Source organism: Pelodiscus sinensis, chromosome 19 (assembly GCF_049634645.1).
Source record: "Pelodiscus sinensis isolate JC-2024 chromosome 19, ASM4963464v1, whole genome shotgun sequence".
Taxonomy (NCBI): Eukaryota; Metazoa; Chordata; order Testudines; family Trionychidae; genus Pelodiscus; species Pelodiscus sinensis.
In genome coordinates this window covers 21,089,982-21,103,629 of record NC_134729.1, presented here as the reverse complement: position 1 = coordinate 21,103,629, position 13,648 = coordinate 21,089,982, and the positions used below count along the sequence as shown (strand labels likewise).

Genomic DNA, 13,648 nt, shown 5'->3' with positions numbered 1-13,648 from the left:
AACCAATTCAAAAAAGGCATCCACGAACAACGCAAAGGTCTAAAAACACATGTATGTTATGTGATGTGGAGGATCCTTACACAGAACTGACATGGAATCACGGAAGATTCTTTTAAGAGCCACAGAGATTAAAAAAGGTGTTGCCATTATGCAATATAAAAACACCAAGGATTTATCTAACATTTTATCATCTAAACCGTAGGAAGATCTTCACCCACAGAAAACCTGGCAACACCTTACAAAACAAGCAAAAGCTTGTAGCTATAACGAAGAAATTGGCCAGGAATCATTCAAACCAATAGAGAAAACCAAGTCCTGAGAGCCACAGCAACAAACAGTAGTTCTCATGTCAGATAAGAATGTACAGGAAAAAGCAGAATATGAGCAGAAAGACAGTAACTGTCAGACTAAGGAAGCTAATAGCAGCAGACACACAAATATAGCTAAAGAAGCCTACACAAGACCAAGAGAAAAGCACAGGCGTCATCAAGATGATGACAATAGCATATAATATGCCATTCAGCTATATCTGCACTGATTTGTTTTCAAAGCTTTGTGTAGTACCCAGGGCCAGTCCTAACCAATTGGCGGCCCTGGGCAACCGCCAGGCTCGCCCGTAGGGTTGCCAGATGGTTTAAAAAAAAATACCAGTAACCAGAGGGGAGGATTCGGGAGGTCAGAATCTGCTAACCATTCACAAACTACAAAAGCAATTTCCCCTCTCTTGGTGTTCACACCTCTACATCAACTGCTAAAAGTGGGCCACATCCTCCCTGACTGAATTGACCTCATTATCTCTGGCCTTCCTCTTGATTGGTACTCCTTTCTTTTCATGTGCCTGTTTATTTATACCTGCCTCTGGAATTTCTACTACATGCATCTGACGAAGTGGGTCTTTTCCCATGAAAGCTAATCCCCCAATAAATCTGTTAGTCTATAAGGTGCCACAGGACTTCTCGTTGTTTATGCAGATTCAAACTAACACGGCTACCCCTCTGATTCTTGATTCTAAGGAAATGGAATTTACAGTGACATTAGTTCACGTTAGAATCACAACACGAGACATTGATATCTACCAGACACCAATGGACCGAGGGACACCACTTTACCACCACTGCCTCTGCCTCTGTACACTTTATAGGTGGTGCCCCCCAGAATTTATTCTCTGCTCCTTTGAAAACTCTCATACCCTCAATCTGGGTCAATGCTGGTTATGTACTCAATGGGTCTTGTGAACGTTGTAACCGACACCTGTAATTTCTCATGACACAAGCTCGACCACAGACATACAATGCCTTCCTTTTTAACGTGTGTAGTGTGAAACTGATTTCAAACATTAGCTTTAATAAAATCTTTAAATGGGTTACTGTATGAATATTGGATATGAATTGATCAGAAAGGTACAGATTACTGCATAGTTATATTTGGCTATTAGCAGGGCTCGACAAATAACGCAATCTACTCTCCCGTGGCGAGTAGATTGCAACCCGGAAGAGCTGGGTTCGGGCATTCTGCGCATGCTGGTAGCGGGGCTGGTAGCGGGGCTCGCCGCGGTTCGGCGAGCCCTGGCTATTAGATTCATTCAGGGAAGCGTGTCTGGCCTGTAGGGAAAAACCAAGCAGAAAAGCAATGCAATTGACCCTAGATAAGCAACTTATCAACACACACTTTGGGGCAATTCCAAGACAATGGCTGAGCTATTAGCCATGAAGATGGTACTTCCATGCTCCAGCCATTCAACTGTTTGCCAAAGCTGGGAACCTAGAGATGAAAGGGACACTGACCAGTTAAAAAGACTCTTGTGGTGGAGTGTGAGTGAGCTGCTCCCTGTAGAAGAGACAGAGGCTACGTTTACACCGGGAAAGGTTGGTGACAAAAGTGCTGTAGACATGCAAAAGTCGCCAAAAGTGAAAACCGGTCAAAGCCGTTTTTCTGCCTCCCACTGTTAACATTTCATGGCCACATGGCTAACATCCTGTTGGCAGATAGAGCAAAGCAATGTGAGTGAACATCCCACAAGGAGGTGTTGTGGGAAGGCAGAACTGCTCTATGAACTCTCCATGCTGATGAGTTTAAAGCAGCACAGCTGTCTCTCCCAGCTCTCCCTTGCAGCAGCAGCCTGCCTGCCGCTGTGTTCCTAGCTCAGGGCAGAACAGGAAGGAGCAATCCAATGATTTGTTCTTTGTTCCCCAAAGGGAGCAGCTCACTCAGCTGTCAGATACTTCCTGAGCTTTGAAGGGGGCGGGCACATGCCTGCAGGGTAGCATAGATTGCAAAACACTGAGGCAGGCATTGTAGTATACTGGAGGAAGCCAATTCTCTTGACAAAACAAACAGCAGAGTACACACTAGCTCTTTATTGACAATAAAGGGAAAAGACAAAAATCTCTTGCAGGGGTGGAAGTTTTTTGTTGCCAAAACTGTGCATTTTTCCCGACAAAAGTCACATTGCAGCGTAAATACTAGCATAGTTTTGTCACCAAAAGGCAGGGTTTTTTGGTGACAAAACGTGCCAGTGTAGAGAAGAGACAAGACAGCTTGAAGGACTTTGCTGGCCTTCCAGCAACCAGGGAATGGTATCCCTTAGAAACAAAAAGACACATAGACAGGCTGGGTTAAGATCGGTCTTCTCCAAAATACTTTGGTTCTGAGTAAAGCAATATTTTCCTTTCAGGTGGCTGTCTTGTCACTGCCTATCACTGTCATTGCTCCAGAGGAGCTGAACTACGGTAGGCCAGCTATGAAACTCATAGCTAACAGAGGGGAGAACACATGATCCCAGCTCCAGACAGATGCTGGCTCGAGGCCAGAGACCTGAAAGGTGGATGAACTCACAGAGGCAAGGTGGCGTCAGCAGTGACACTTCATCCATTTGGCTAGGTTTTTTACACTCAAAGGCTCATTAGCCACATGGTCTCAGCACAGTTGGGATTTCCATGGCTCATGCACCAAATCACAGATCAGCAATGGAACCCCCTTTCCTCATGCACCCCCAGGAGTCAGCACCTGCATCCTCTTCCATTAGCTCCTCCACCTTGGCAGGGGGTCAGTGGGTTGAAGATGGGACATGAGGAGTCTCAGACCCTGCCCTGAACATCAGTGCAGGGGGAACCTGCATGTCTGAAACCTGGAATTCGAGACATCATCCTTGTGCTTAGCCATTGAAACGTGTGTGTACCCTGCACGCTCCAGGACTCACCCCATAACCATCCAAGGGTTGGGTAGGGGATGGGACAGGTTGGGGGAGCTTTAACTCTTCATGTACTTTGTAACTTGGCAGCCTCCCCCACCCTGGGGCTGCGCAGCTCCAGCTGACGCAGCTGCTCCTCTCCTCGCTAGGGTGACTGCTCCTCCCTTAACACCTTCTCCACTGTCACGTGGCTGCTGTGTTCTCGGAGATGAGGTGTGAGAACTCGTGGGTCTGGAATGAAGACACAGAATCCAGCTCCGTGTTCTTAAGCACTGCTTTTTGGGGACCAATTTAAAATGAATCTATGGGTCTGAGCCCAGCTCCTAGTGGGACGGAGGCCACCTCACAAACGGCTCAACTGAGAGGGCAAAGTTGCCATCGTGCCTGAACACACCTGAGTCACTAGAGTAGGGATGAAGAACCTAAGGCCCAGGGGCTGCATGTGGCCCCCCACCATGCCTGGATCCAGCCCCTAAGGTTAGGGGCTCCCCTTCTAGTCTGTTCCTGCACTCTTCTCCCGCTCAGACCTCACACTTCAGGCTGCTTCCCAGCAACCTCCTTCTACACAGTGAACCCCTCATTTTTGGTCCCACCCCAGAGTCTAAAGGGCCCCCAAAAGTCTACGAGCTTGGGCCCTTGTAGGCTCTGGTGTGGACTGTGAGGAGTCTTTCTCCTTCTCAGTTAAGGGCCACTTCAGTGAGTTTTGGGGTTTTGGTTTTTTTCCCCTTCTGACCTTTGTGCAGCCCTCAACTGATTTTTCTGTGGGTCAGCATCCCCTTCCTCCCCCCCACCCCACCCAAAAAAGGTTCCTCACCCTTACGCTAGACTGGCATTGAGAGGAACTGTTAGCAGAGGACTCCTTCCTCCGGGTCAGCCAAAACCAAAGGGAGACAGGAGACACCAAAGGGAGCAGCTTGCTTGGGAGGAAGGGTCAGGGGGCAAATGTGACAGTTTACAGAGCTGGGGCAGCTTTCAAGGTCCCCTTCTCAAGAGCTCCCGGCCCAATGCAAACTCACTCTTGAGAAGAGCAGTGGAATTTTCCAGCTGCCTGGGCAGATTCTGAGTCTGACACACACCTGGATCCCTAGCGCGGCTGCTTACTGGGCTCCAAGAGCTCCAGGCCATGAGCTGTGAGATTCCTTAGGGGCCGCTTCTAACTGCTTCTAGGTCAGGAGCAATCACTGAAAGTAGATCAGAGAGCTCACAGCGGAGGTGGCCTGATAGCACTAATGCTGGCAACAGACCTCCCCTCTGGCTCACTTTCTCGAATGAGCTAGGAGCCAGGGTGAGCTGCCCCTCTTGACAGCCCACAGCCACTGCCATTGTGAGTTGCTCTACGGCCATGTGCCTGTTTGGGGCCTTGTTGGCAAGGCTGGGCTCAACATGCACTCCTCGATACCAACAGGGCCAGGGGGACCAGAATCTGCCTGGGAGTTCATGGTACAACAGATCAGAAGGCAGCTTTGTCATCTTCCATAAGAGGCACTGGACAGGGAAACCTAATTGGGAACCTGTCCCTGAAGCCCCAGATTTTCCAAGAAAGATCCAGGCTCCGTCATGTCCATATCAGGATTTCATTTCAGCCAATGGTTCTGGGTTTGGCTATGTCCTGAGCTCGGATCTATGCTACCAGGAAAGCCAGCTCCTAATACGCTCCTCTTGCCAGTAACAGCAAATACAATTGAGGTGTGTCTATGTAGAAACTTTTTTCACCACCCGGCCATATGTGAACCACAAAGCAACATTTATGCAGCTACTAGGGTGCCTGAATGTGTCAGTGTCAACTGGGCAAAGCCGAGCAGCTGTCCCACAGTGCCTTGGTGGGGAAGAGAATACCCCAGGGACTTGTCCATAGAGCAGCTCCACTGATGTGAGAGAGGGGACAGGCCAAATCAGTTACACAGACAAAGCTAGGGGGAAGCTGAATTGTACAGAAGGGACCACGAAAAAGGGTACAAACAAACAGCAGTGCAAAAAAGGCCAGAAACTAGACTTTTTCACATGAAAATGATTATTTGTAAAGCTGCAAAAACCAACAAGCCCATAAAAATCACTGGAACCGAGACGGCTTGCTTGTTCCTTTTTGAGCTGGCAATTGTTTGCTGGCCTTGGGCATGGGGACCATTAATCCACCACCCTTCTCTTCTTGTGGGAGATGCTGGTTTTCAATCTGGGCAGCGCAGCAGGGCCAGCATGTATTGTGCTGGTGAGCCACCTGATCTCAGCAATTTCAACTTTGATCCTGACCTGGCACAGCACGAAACACTGGACCATTTACCAATGGATACAGACACAGTCCGAGCGGCTTGCTGGCAAAATCCAGCCACAGTTAATTGGCTTTTGGGTATTGAGCGGTGACAGCTGCGGCATCAGTGGGCATTGCTCGGCAGGAGAGTTGCAGAAAGGATTGCTATGGTGTCTGGCTAGGGGTGACGACATCAAACTGTGGATAATGCCAAAGGGGAAGCAAAGCAACAGTAGCTGACATTCCTACAGCTAGAGAGTAATCACATAAGCCTTACAGAGCAATGCACAGTGTGGAAGTGCCATACAAGTGACTCAGATACAAATATATAAGGACTCAACTTATTTACGCTTTAAGGAGGCTTCTACACAGCACCCTAAACTCGAAATAAGATACGCAATTTGTGCTATGCAAATTGCGTAACTTATTTTGAATCTATTTCAAAATAGCTTATTTTGAAGTTTGGCACGTCTACACAGCACCAGATTTCGAAATAACGTGCTATTTCAAGCCATCCCTTAACCCTCATGCAACGAGGTTTACCGGGATAGCAAAATAGCGCGCCTGTTATTTTGAAAAATATTTCAAAATATTAGGTGGCTTGTGGAAATGTGGGGTAGCTATGTCAGGATACTTCCGTTGTCCCGAAATAGCTGTGCAGTGTAGATGTACCCTAAGGCTGTGTCTACACTGGCAAGTTATTCTGGAAAATCAGCCGCTTTTCCGGAAAAACTTGCCAGCTGTCTACACTGGCCGCATGAATTTCCAGAAAAGCACTGACAATCTAATGTAAAATCATCAGTGCTTTTCCAGAAAAACTATGCTGCTCCCGTTCGGGCAAGTCTTTTTCTGGAAAACTGTTCCGGAAAAGGGCCAGTGTAGACAGCACAGTAGTGTTTCCCGCAAAAAAGCCCCGATCGGGAAAATGACGATCGGGGCTTTTTTGTGGAAAAGTGCGCCTAGATTGGCCACGGATGCTTTTCTGGAAAAAGTGCTTTTCCAGAAAAGCGTTCTGCCAATCTAGACACGCTTTTCTGAAAATGCTTTTAACGGAAAACTTTTCCGTTAAAAACATTTCCGGAAAATCATGCCAGTGTACACGTAGCCTAAGAGATTTGCCATTTGCCTTTTGCTGTGGACTACAGGATACAGTAGGCACATCTGTGACAGGAGGAAAATGGCGAAGGCACAAATGGATCACAAACCATTGTACAAAACACTGCCTAGACTTCAGAAATAATCATGAGACTGAGAAAACTCTCACCGAGTGTGAAACAAAGCCCCAGTAGGGAGCCTTTATAGCAAAGCTCCTACCCCTAGTGAAACGAAGGATGAGTCTGAAGTGACACTGGACCAGGATTAGCGCAGATCAATTGGACACTAAGGCTATGTCTACACTGACAGCTTCTTGCGCAAGGACTCTTTTGCGGAAGAGTTCTTGTGCAAAATCTCTTCCAGAAGAGAGCGTTTACACTGGCATGTGCATGTGCTTTTGCGCAAGAGATGTGCTTTTGCGCAAGAGCATCCATGCCAGTGTAGACGCTCTCTTGTGCAAGAAAGCTCTGATGGCCATTTTAACCATAGGGCTTTCTTGCACAAGAAATTCATGTTGCCTGTCTACACTGGCCTCTTGCACAAGAACAGATGCACAAAAGGGCTTATTCCTGAGTGGGAGCACCAGAGTTCTAGTGCAAGAAGCCCTGATTTCATACATTAGAACGTCAGTTTACTTGCACAAGAACACGCTGCCAGTGTAGACAGGCAGCAAGTTTTTGTGCAAGAGCAGCCGCTTTTGCGCAAGATCGCAAGCCTAACTGTTCAGGTCTAGTATATGCAAATCAAACAGGACAATGAAAAATTGGTGAAGGTTCAGAAAAAAGCTACAACAGATAATCAATGACGGGAATAAAATGCCGTACGGAGAAGCCCAGTCTATTCAATTTATTGAAGAAAAGACTAGAGGTAACAATCATAATAGAGAAGTAACTATATGGGGAGAAGATTTCTGATAGTGGAGGGATCCCTACTCTTGTAAAGGCAAAACATGATTTGGTGGGTATCAGCTGAAGCTAGATAAAGTCAACCCATAAATAAGGGGCAAAATTTTAACAGTGAAGATACCTGACTTACCTAAGGATGAGATGGATTCTCTCTAACTTTGAAATCTTTAAATCAAGTTTGGATGTTTCTTTCTAAAAGGGACAGTCTGATATTCCTACAGCTAGAGAGCAATCACATAAGCCTTGAAGAGCAAAGTAGAGAATGAAAGTGCCATAGAAGTGACTTATACCTTTGTATCCAAGGACTCAACTTATTGACTCTTTAAGAGACTTGCCATTTGCGGTGTTTCTAAAAGATATTCTCCACGTCAACAGAAGCTTGAGCTGCACAGATGAGGGACAGGGGCTGGTCTTCCCCTGCTCTGTTTTGGGTGTTGCTCCTCCAGATCTCTCTCTTAAGAGCCCTGAGGCCAGGGCTGGCCCACAACATTTTGGCACCTGAGGCGGGGAGCTCAAATGATACCCCCTTGCCACCTTTTCTCCTGCCTGCCATGTCTCTTGTGCCCTCCTTCCTCCAGCACAGCACTCCTCCATCTCTGTGCATCTAGAGTAGAGAGAATACATCTGCATCAGCAGCAGACAATTTTCTACACTCTGGGTCCTAGTGGTGCCCCTCACAGTCTGGCACCTGAGGCAGCCGCCTCAGTTCACCTCATGGTAAGGCCAGTCCTGCCTGAGGATGTGCAGCTATTCTTGGTTGGACTGGGCAGATTTCCACTGGTGCATCCCCGGGGAAGTTATTGCTGCAAGAAGCAATGCTTGGTCCTTCTGCACACCAAGAAGAAGGAAATGCTGCACAGCCTCAGGGCTCCTAAGAAATGGATCTGAGGGAGCAACACCCAAAGCAGAGCAGGGGAAGACCAGCCCCGCAGGGAGCTCTGCCTGGCTGAACACCTTGGAGGAAAGGCTGCAGTGCAAGCTCACAGAGAGGAACCAATGGAGGTTTTCCCCTGTCGTTGGGCTTTGGCACCAAAAGAACATCAGGGGCCTAAGCATGATGAGACATTAGGGCTGGAGCCGGCCTGGACTCGGTGACCCTGGATTTCAGAACGCTGGCCACGGTGCACTGACGCAGGCTAGCCCCTTTGGAGTTGCTCCGTGCAAAGGAAACATTTACACACAGCAATGAACGGCTCAGAATCGGGTCCTGTCTTCCCCCAACTTCTGTCCCTTACAGCGGGGGCTGCAGAAGCGCGCAGCCAGGGAGCGGGGCTGACTTCACACCAGCATGTGCTGTGGGCGACCCCTGGTGCCAGCAGCTGAGCTGGGCAGCGGCACATCAGGCTGGTGGGGGCAGGGAAGCCCCAGGGGGCACTTCATCTATTGCCATCACTGGTAGTCAAGGCAGGCTTTGTGGCCAGGCGCGCTGACTCTGGGACACCAGCTGGGCCAAGCATTTGCCCACTGTGCTAGACTGTGGCCCCAGGCCAAGCCGAGGGGCCCCCACGCAGCGCAGCAGCAAAGGCAAGCACAAGGGGCACGGCTCGCTCTGTCCAGCTAAGGGGCTGAACCCCACGGAGTCCAGCACTGATGCGAGGACTGGTGGGGCCTGGTGCCCAGCTCCCCTCCTGCTGCAGCTGCACTTGGGGACCAGAGTGGCACCTGGCACACGGTGAACTCTGGTTCTCCAATACTCCAGGATGCGTGCACAGGGGTTACCACGGGGGCCAAGCAAGCCCGAGCCCCACGCCCCAGACCTAGCAGTGCCAGACATGGACAGAGGAAGCTCTGGCAGGCCACTCGTCAGGGCAGGGACAACGCCTAACCAGGGAGGGGTCAATGTCCTCCGTTCCCTGCTCTGGCCCAAGTCAGCTCCCACCTTCTATCCTGCTCACTCCATGGGATCCCTGCTGCGTACCCAGCACAGAGCAGAGAGAAAGAGGTGGGCCACGGGTGGGGGGCTGCTCCCCAGGTACAGGTTAACTGGTTACCCATTAACACTCCTAAGAGAGACAGAACCCTGAGCACAAGTCTTATCAGGTATGTAAAGGAGGGAGCGAATTTCAGAGAATATTACAACATCCTGCAGCTCTTCCAACTCTAGAAACATTCCAGCCCACAGCTTCAGCAGGGCGTGGAAAGCTAAGCTGGGCTCACCTCATTCAGCTCAGCAACAAAGCTCTGGGAAGCAAGTCTTTTGTCTTGGCCACCCTCCTGGCCCCTGATCTAATCCTCGTTCATAGCCTCCCTCTCTACATTCCGGCAGCACAGCGGGCTCAGTAACCCTCATTGCATGGGATTTGGCCAGCATTTAGGCTGTCTCCAGTACTGCTTATATGGGCGTAACTTACATCACTCAGGGATGTGAATGAACCGCTGTCCAAGCGACCTAAGTTACACTGACCTAAGCGCTGGTGTGGACAAGGGATGTAAAAAGTTTATTAAAAAGGTTGCCATGTACCCACTAAATATCTTAGTGGATTCACGGTCACACGCTCTGTGGGTTCTGCAGTATAAAGCTCAGCCGGCAGCGAAGCCTCCCCCGGAAGCAGGGCCTCCAACCTCTGCCGGCCTCACTCCCGGGTAGACTCTTCTTTGGGCTCTGCCTGTGGTGGGCCTTTCAGGACTGGAACAGCCGCCTCCCCAGGGTGGGCAGCTCCAGCCCCTACCGGTTAACCGGAACCGGTAAGCCTCACCCCTTAAGAGGGAGGCTTACCGGTTACCCTTTTGCACTCCTAGTGTGAACAGTGTTATGTTGGTGGGAGACACTCTTTAGTGGAGGTGGTTTTATTGTGCCTATAGGAGAGCTCTTTCCTGTCAGCCTTGAGCATCTTCATCAGAAGCACTGCAGTACTGACCCAATAACACTTCCAGCCCTTTATGGTACATCTACCCACAAGATGAAAGTGTAATTTGCAGCTTGAGTAGATGGACACGTGTCTGATCAAGCTAGTGCATTAAAATTGCAGTGTAGCCATGGCAGTGAGGGCAGCTGAATAGGCTAGCTGCCCAGCCTAGCTGCCCAAGCACATACATAGCATCTTGGATGGGCTTGTGTGTAAGCAACGAGTTGGCAATTACACCTCCCACTGCAGGGTAGATGCACCTGTAGTTACTGATGACTCAAGAACAGGCACGAACCGAGCTTGACTGTCCGAGCCCAAACTCAGCTTGCAGCTCGAGAAAGCATCTTTTTATTTATAAATCAAATGGCCATGGCTACTGAGACAAAACCCACAAAACCATTTTGCTCAGCAGAACTGCACATAATCCAAATGCTACGTGAAACGTGATAGGTCCATATTAGCTGTTACCACTCAAGAGCGTGATCTTGGAGTCACTGTGGATAGTTTTCTGAAAACATCCACCCAGTGTTCAGCAGCAGTCAAAATAATTAAAAGTTGGCGAATCACTAGGAAATGAATACATAATAAAACAGAAAATATCATATTGCCTCTATATAAATCTATAGCATGCCCACATCTTGAATGCTGCATGCAGCCACCCTCTCTCAAAAAAAGATAGATTACAATTGGAAAAAGTTAAGAAAAGGGCAACAAAAATGATTAGGGGTATGGAACAGCTTTTGTATGAGGAGAGATTAAGAAGACTGGGACTTCTCAGCTTGGAAAAGAGATGACTAAGGGGGAATATGATGGAAGTCTATGAAATCATGACCGATTTGGAGAAAGCAAATAAGGAAGAGTTATTTAATCCTTCTAATAACACAAGATCTAGGAATCACCAAATGAAATTAATAGGCAGTAGGTTTAAAACAAACAAAAGGATTTCGCAATGTACAATCCACCTGTGGAACTCCTTGCCACAGGATGTTGTAAAAGCCAAGATTATAACAAGGTTCAAAAAAATAACGAGATAAATTCATGGAGCATATTAATTCAACTAAGCAGGGATGGTGTGCCTTACCCTTTGTTAGCCAGATGCTGGAAATGAGCAACTGGAGTGGATCACTTCATGTTTACCTGTTCTGTTCATTCCCTCTGAAGCATCCAGCATTGACCACCATTTGCAGACAAGTTTCAGAGGAGTTGCTGTATTATTGTGTTTCAACAAAAACAGTTAATAGTCTTCTGGCACCTTAAAGATTAAACCATTCATTTGGGCATAAGCTTGTGTGGGCTGGAAACCACTTCATCAGATGCAATTTTGTGAGATGCTGGGCTAGATGGACCTTTAGTTTACATGAAGAATCCAGGTCTTCTCCACCATGTAATTCTGCCTGAGCCTTGGAGAATGGGGGGCTTCGCAACACACAACTTGCAACTGAAATAACTACATCAGCACAATTCACACTGTTAGCAATTGGGGTGCAAATCTGTGTGACTGCCCTTCAATGCTGGATTAAGCACATCCTATGTTGATTTACCTTGAACCTGACAAAAGTGACATTGCAACTGGATCCAAAATAAGACTGTTCACACAGAAACATCCACCAAAATAACTAATGGTCTGATGGACCCTTGACTGAGTTGTTTCAGCTCCACGTTGTGCACTGACATGCCCCCAATGAACGCTGAGTAATTAAGAACAGAGGGAGTTTTTGTCACATTATTTATAGGGATTGCTTTTGGCTGGGTTTGTTAATGCCTATTTAACTCCAGTGCCTACTGAACCCTTGGGGAAAAGAAAACCTTGGTTAAAGATTCAGCCTCTTTCCTTACAATGTGAGAGTTCAGGAGAAAAATGCTGGAGGCCCCTAAAGGCAATCTTTTCCCTAAAGAACACATGGAAAGCTTGGGATGCAGTCCTCATATTTTTGGTTCTATGCACACAGAGCTGCCTTGTGACCAAGCCTGGGTCTCCACACACTCCCCCTACAGAGTATTTCCTGCTCTGTACACACTGAAGCCAGTTTTGCAGCTGTTCAGAATTTATGATTTTAGGCTGACGCCTGCAGCCACCCCTCATCTGACTCTATGGTAACTCAGTCACGTTGGTGCCGATGGGCAGAGGAATGGGGAGCGCGGTGTCCTCAGGGCATCCTGTCCTCTGCACTCCAAATCCTGCTTCCACCCCCAGAGCCCTAGACAGGTGTGCGGGCAGAGAGGGTGGGGGCAGGCCTTGCACCCGTCCTGGGCACCACCAAAAAGGATCCAATCCCGCGCCCCTGCACCCACCTTGCTGGTGCATTTCATGGGGCGAGCACGGATTGGCCGGTACCCGGGACAGTCCGAGCCCGGGGCTGGCCCGAAGCGCAGCGGTGCCGTGCTGGGCTCCAGCCCGCGAGCTGCAGCGCCCCGTACCCCGGCTCTGCCGCTGGAGCAGCGAGCCTGCAGAGTCCCAGCCCGGATCCCGACGCGCCTGCCGCGAGCCGGGCCTGAGCTGGCCACGCTCAGCGCCCCGGACTCTGCACGTGCGAACCCCGCACGCCGAGCTCCCCGCGGTACTTACTGAGCGGCGAGGGCTCCAGTGGCCCCGGGCATTCAGCGATCGCGGTACCAGGTGCCCGCCCCGCGCTTCCATTGGCTGGGCCCCGCTGCTCGTAACCCTTGCGCGGCGGGACCTGGCTGGCTGCAGGCAGCAACCTGGCGGGAGCTGCTCCCCGCTGTCTGGACCCGCCTGGTGCGAACAAACTGCTGAAATGGGCAGCCTCGCTGTCCCCCACTAAGTAGAGCTGCCTCCCCCCGGCCTTTGTCCGGGCATGTCAGTAGCCCTGGTGCCCAAGCCCCTTCCTTGGACGCTGGGGGCCATTCGTTTTGTTCCTTGCATCTTCTGGCTGTGTCTGGAAGCCCCAGGGGAGCTCCCTCTCCTACAGCAGGAGTGGGAAGAGCAATGTCCCACAACACAAAAAGGAGGGGTCACCAAATGAAATTAGTGGGTAGCAGCTTTAAAAACAAACCAAAGGAAGATTTTCTTCACACAACACACCTGTGGAACTCCTTGCCACAGGAGGTTGTGAAGACCAGGACTTTAACAGGGTTCAAAAAAGAACTAGATACATTCATGGAGGTCAGGTCCATCAATGGCTATTCGCCAGGATGGGTTGGAATGGTGTCCCTAGCCTCTGGGAATTGGTGACAGGGGAGGGATTACTTGATGATTCCCTGTTCTGTTCATTCCCTCCGGGCCATCTGGCATCGGCCACTGTTGGCAGACAGGATACTGGGCTAGATGGACCTCTGGTCTGACCCAGTATGACCGTTCTTAAGAGAAATTACCATGTTTCTTCTCGGTGTATCTGTCCCTTCCCAC

At 49.4% G+C, this 13,648-nt stretch overlaps 1 protein-coding gene across 2 annotated transcripts in view; it reads right to left on the bottom strand.

Moving 5' to 3' along the window:
• Positions 1 to 13,098, bottom strand: part of LOC102456648 (excitatory amino acid transporter 1-like) — a 50,080-nt gene extending 36,982 nt beyond the window's left edge. The window contains exon 1 of one of the 2 annotated variants that reach the window (XM_075902979.1): positions 12,848 to 13,098. The gene's annotated coding sequence lies outside the window, so the exon portion shown is untranslated. The other variant, XM_075902980.1, reaches the window with a different exon arrangement.
• Between the last annotated feature and the right edge of the window lie 550 nt (positions 13,099 to 13,648).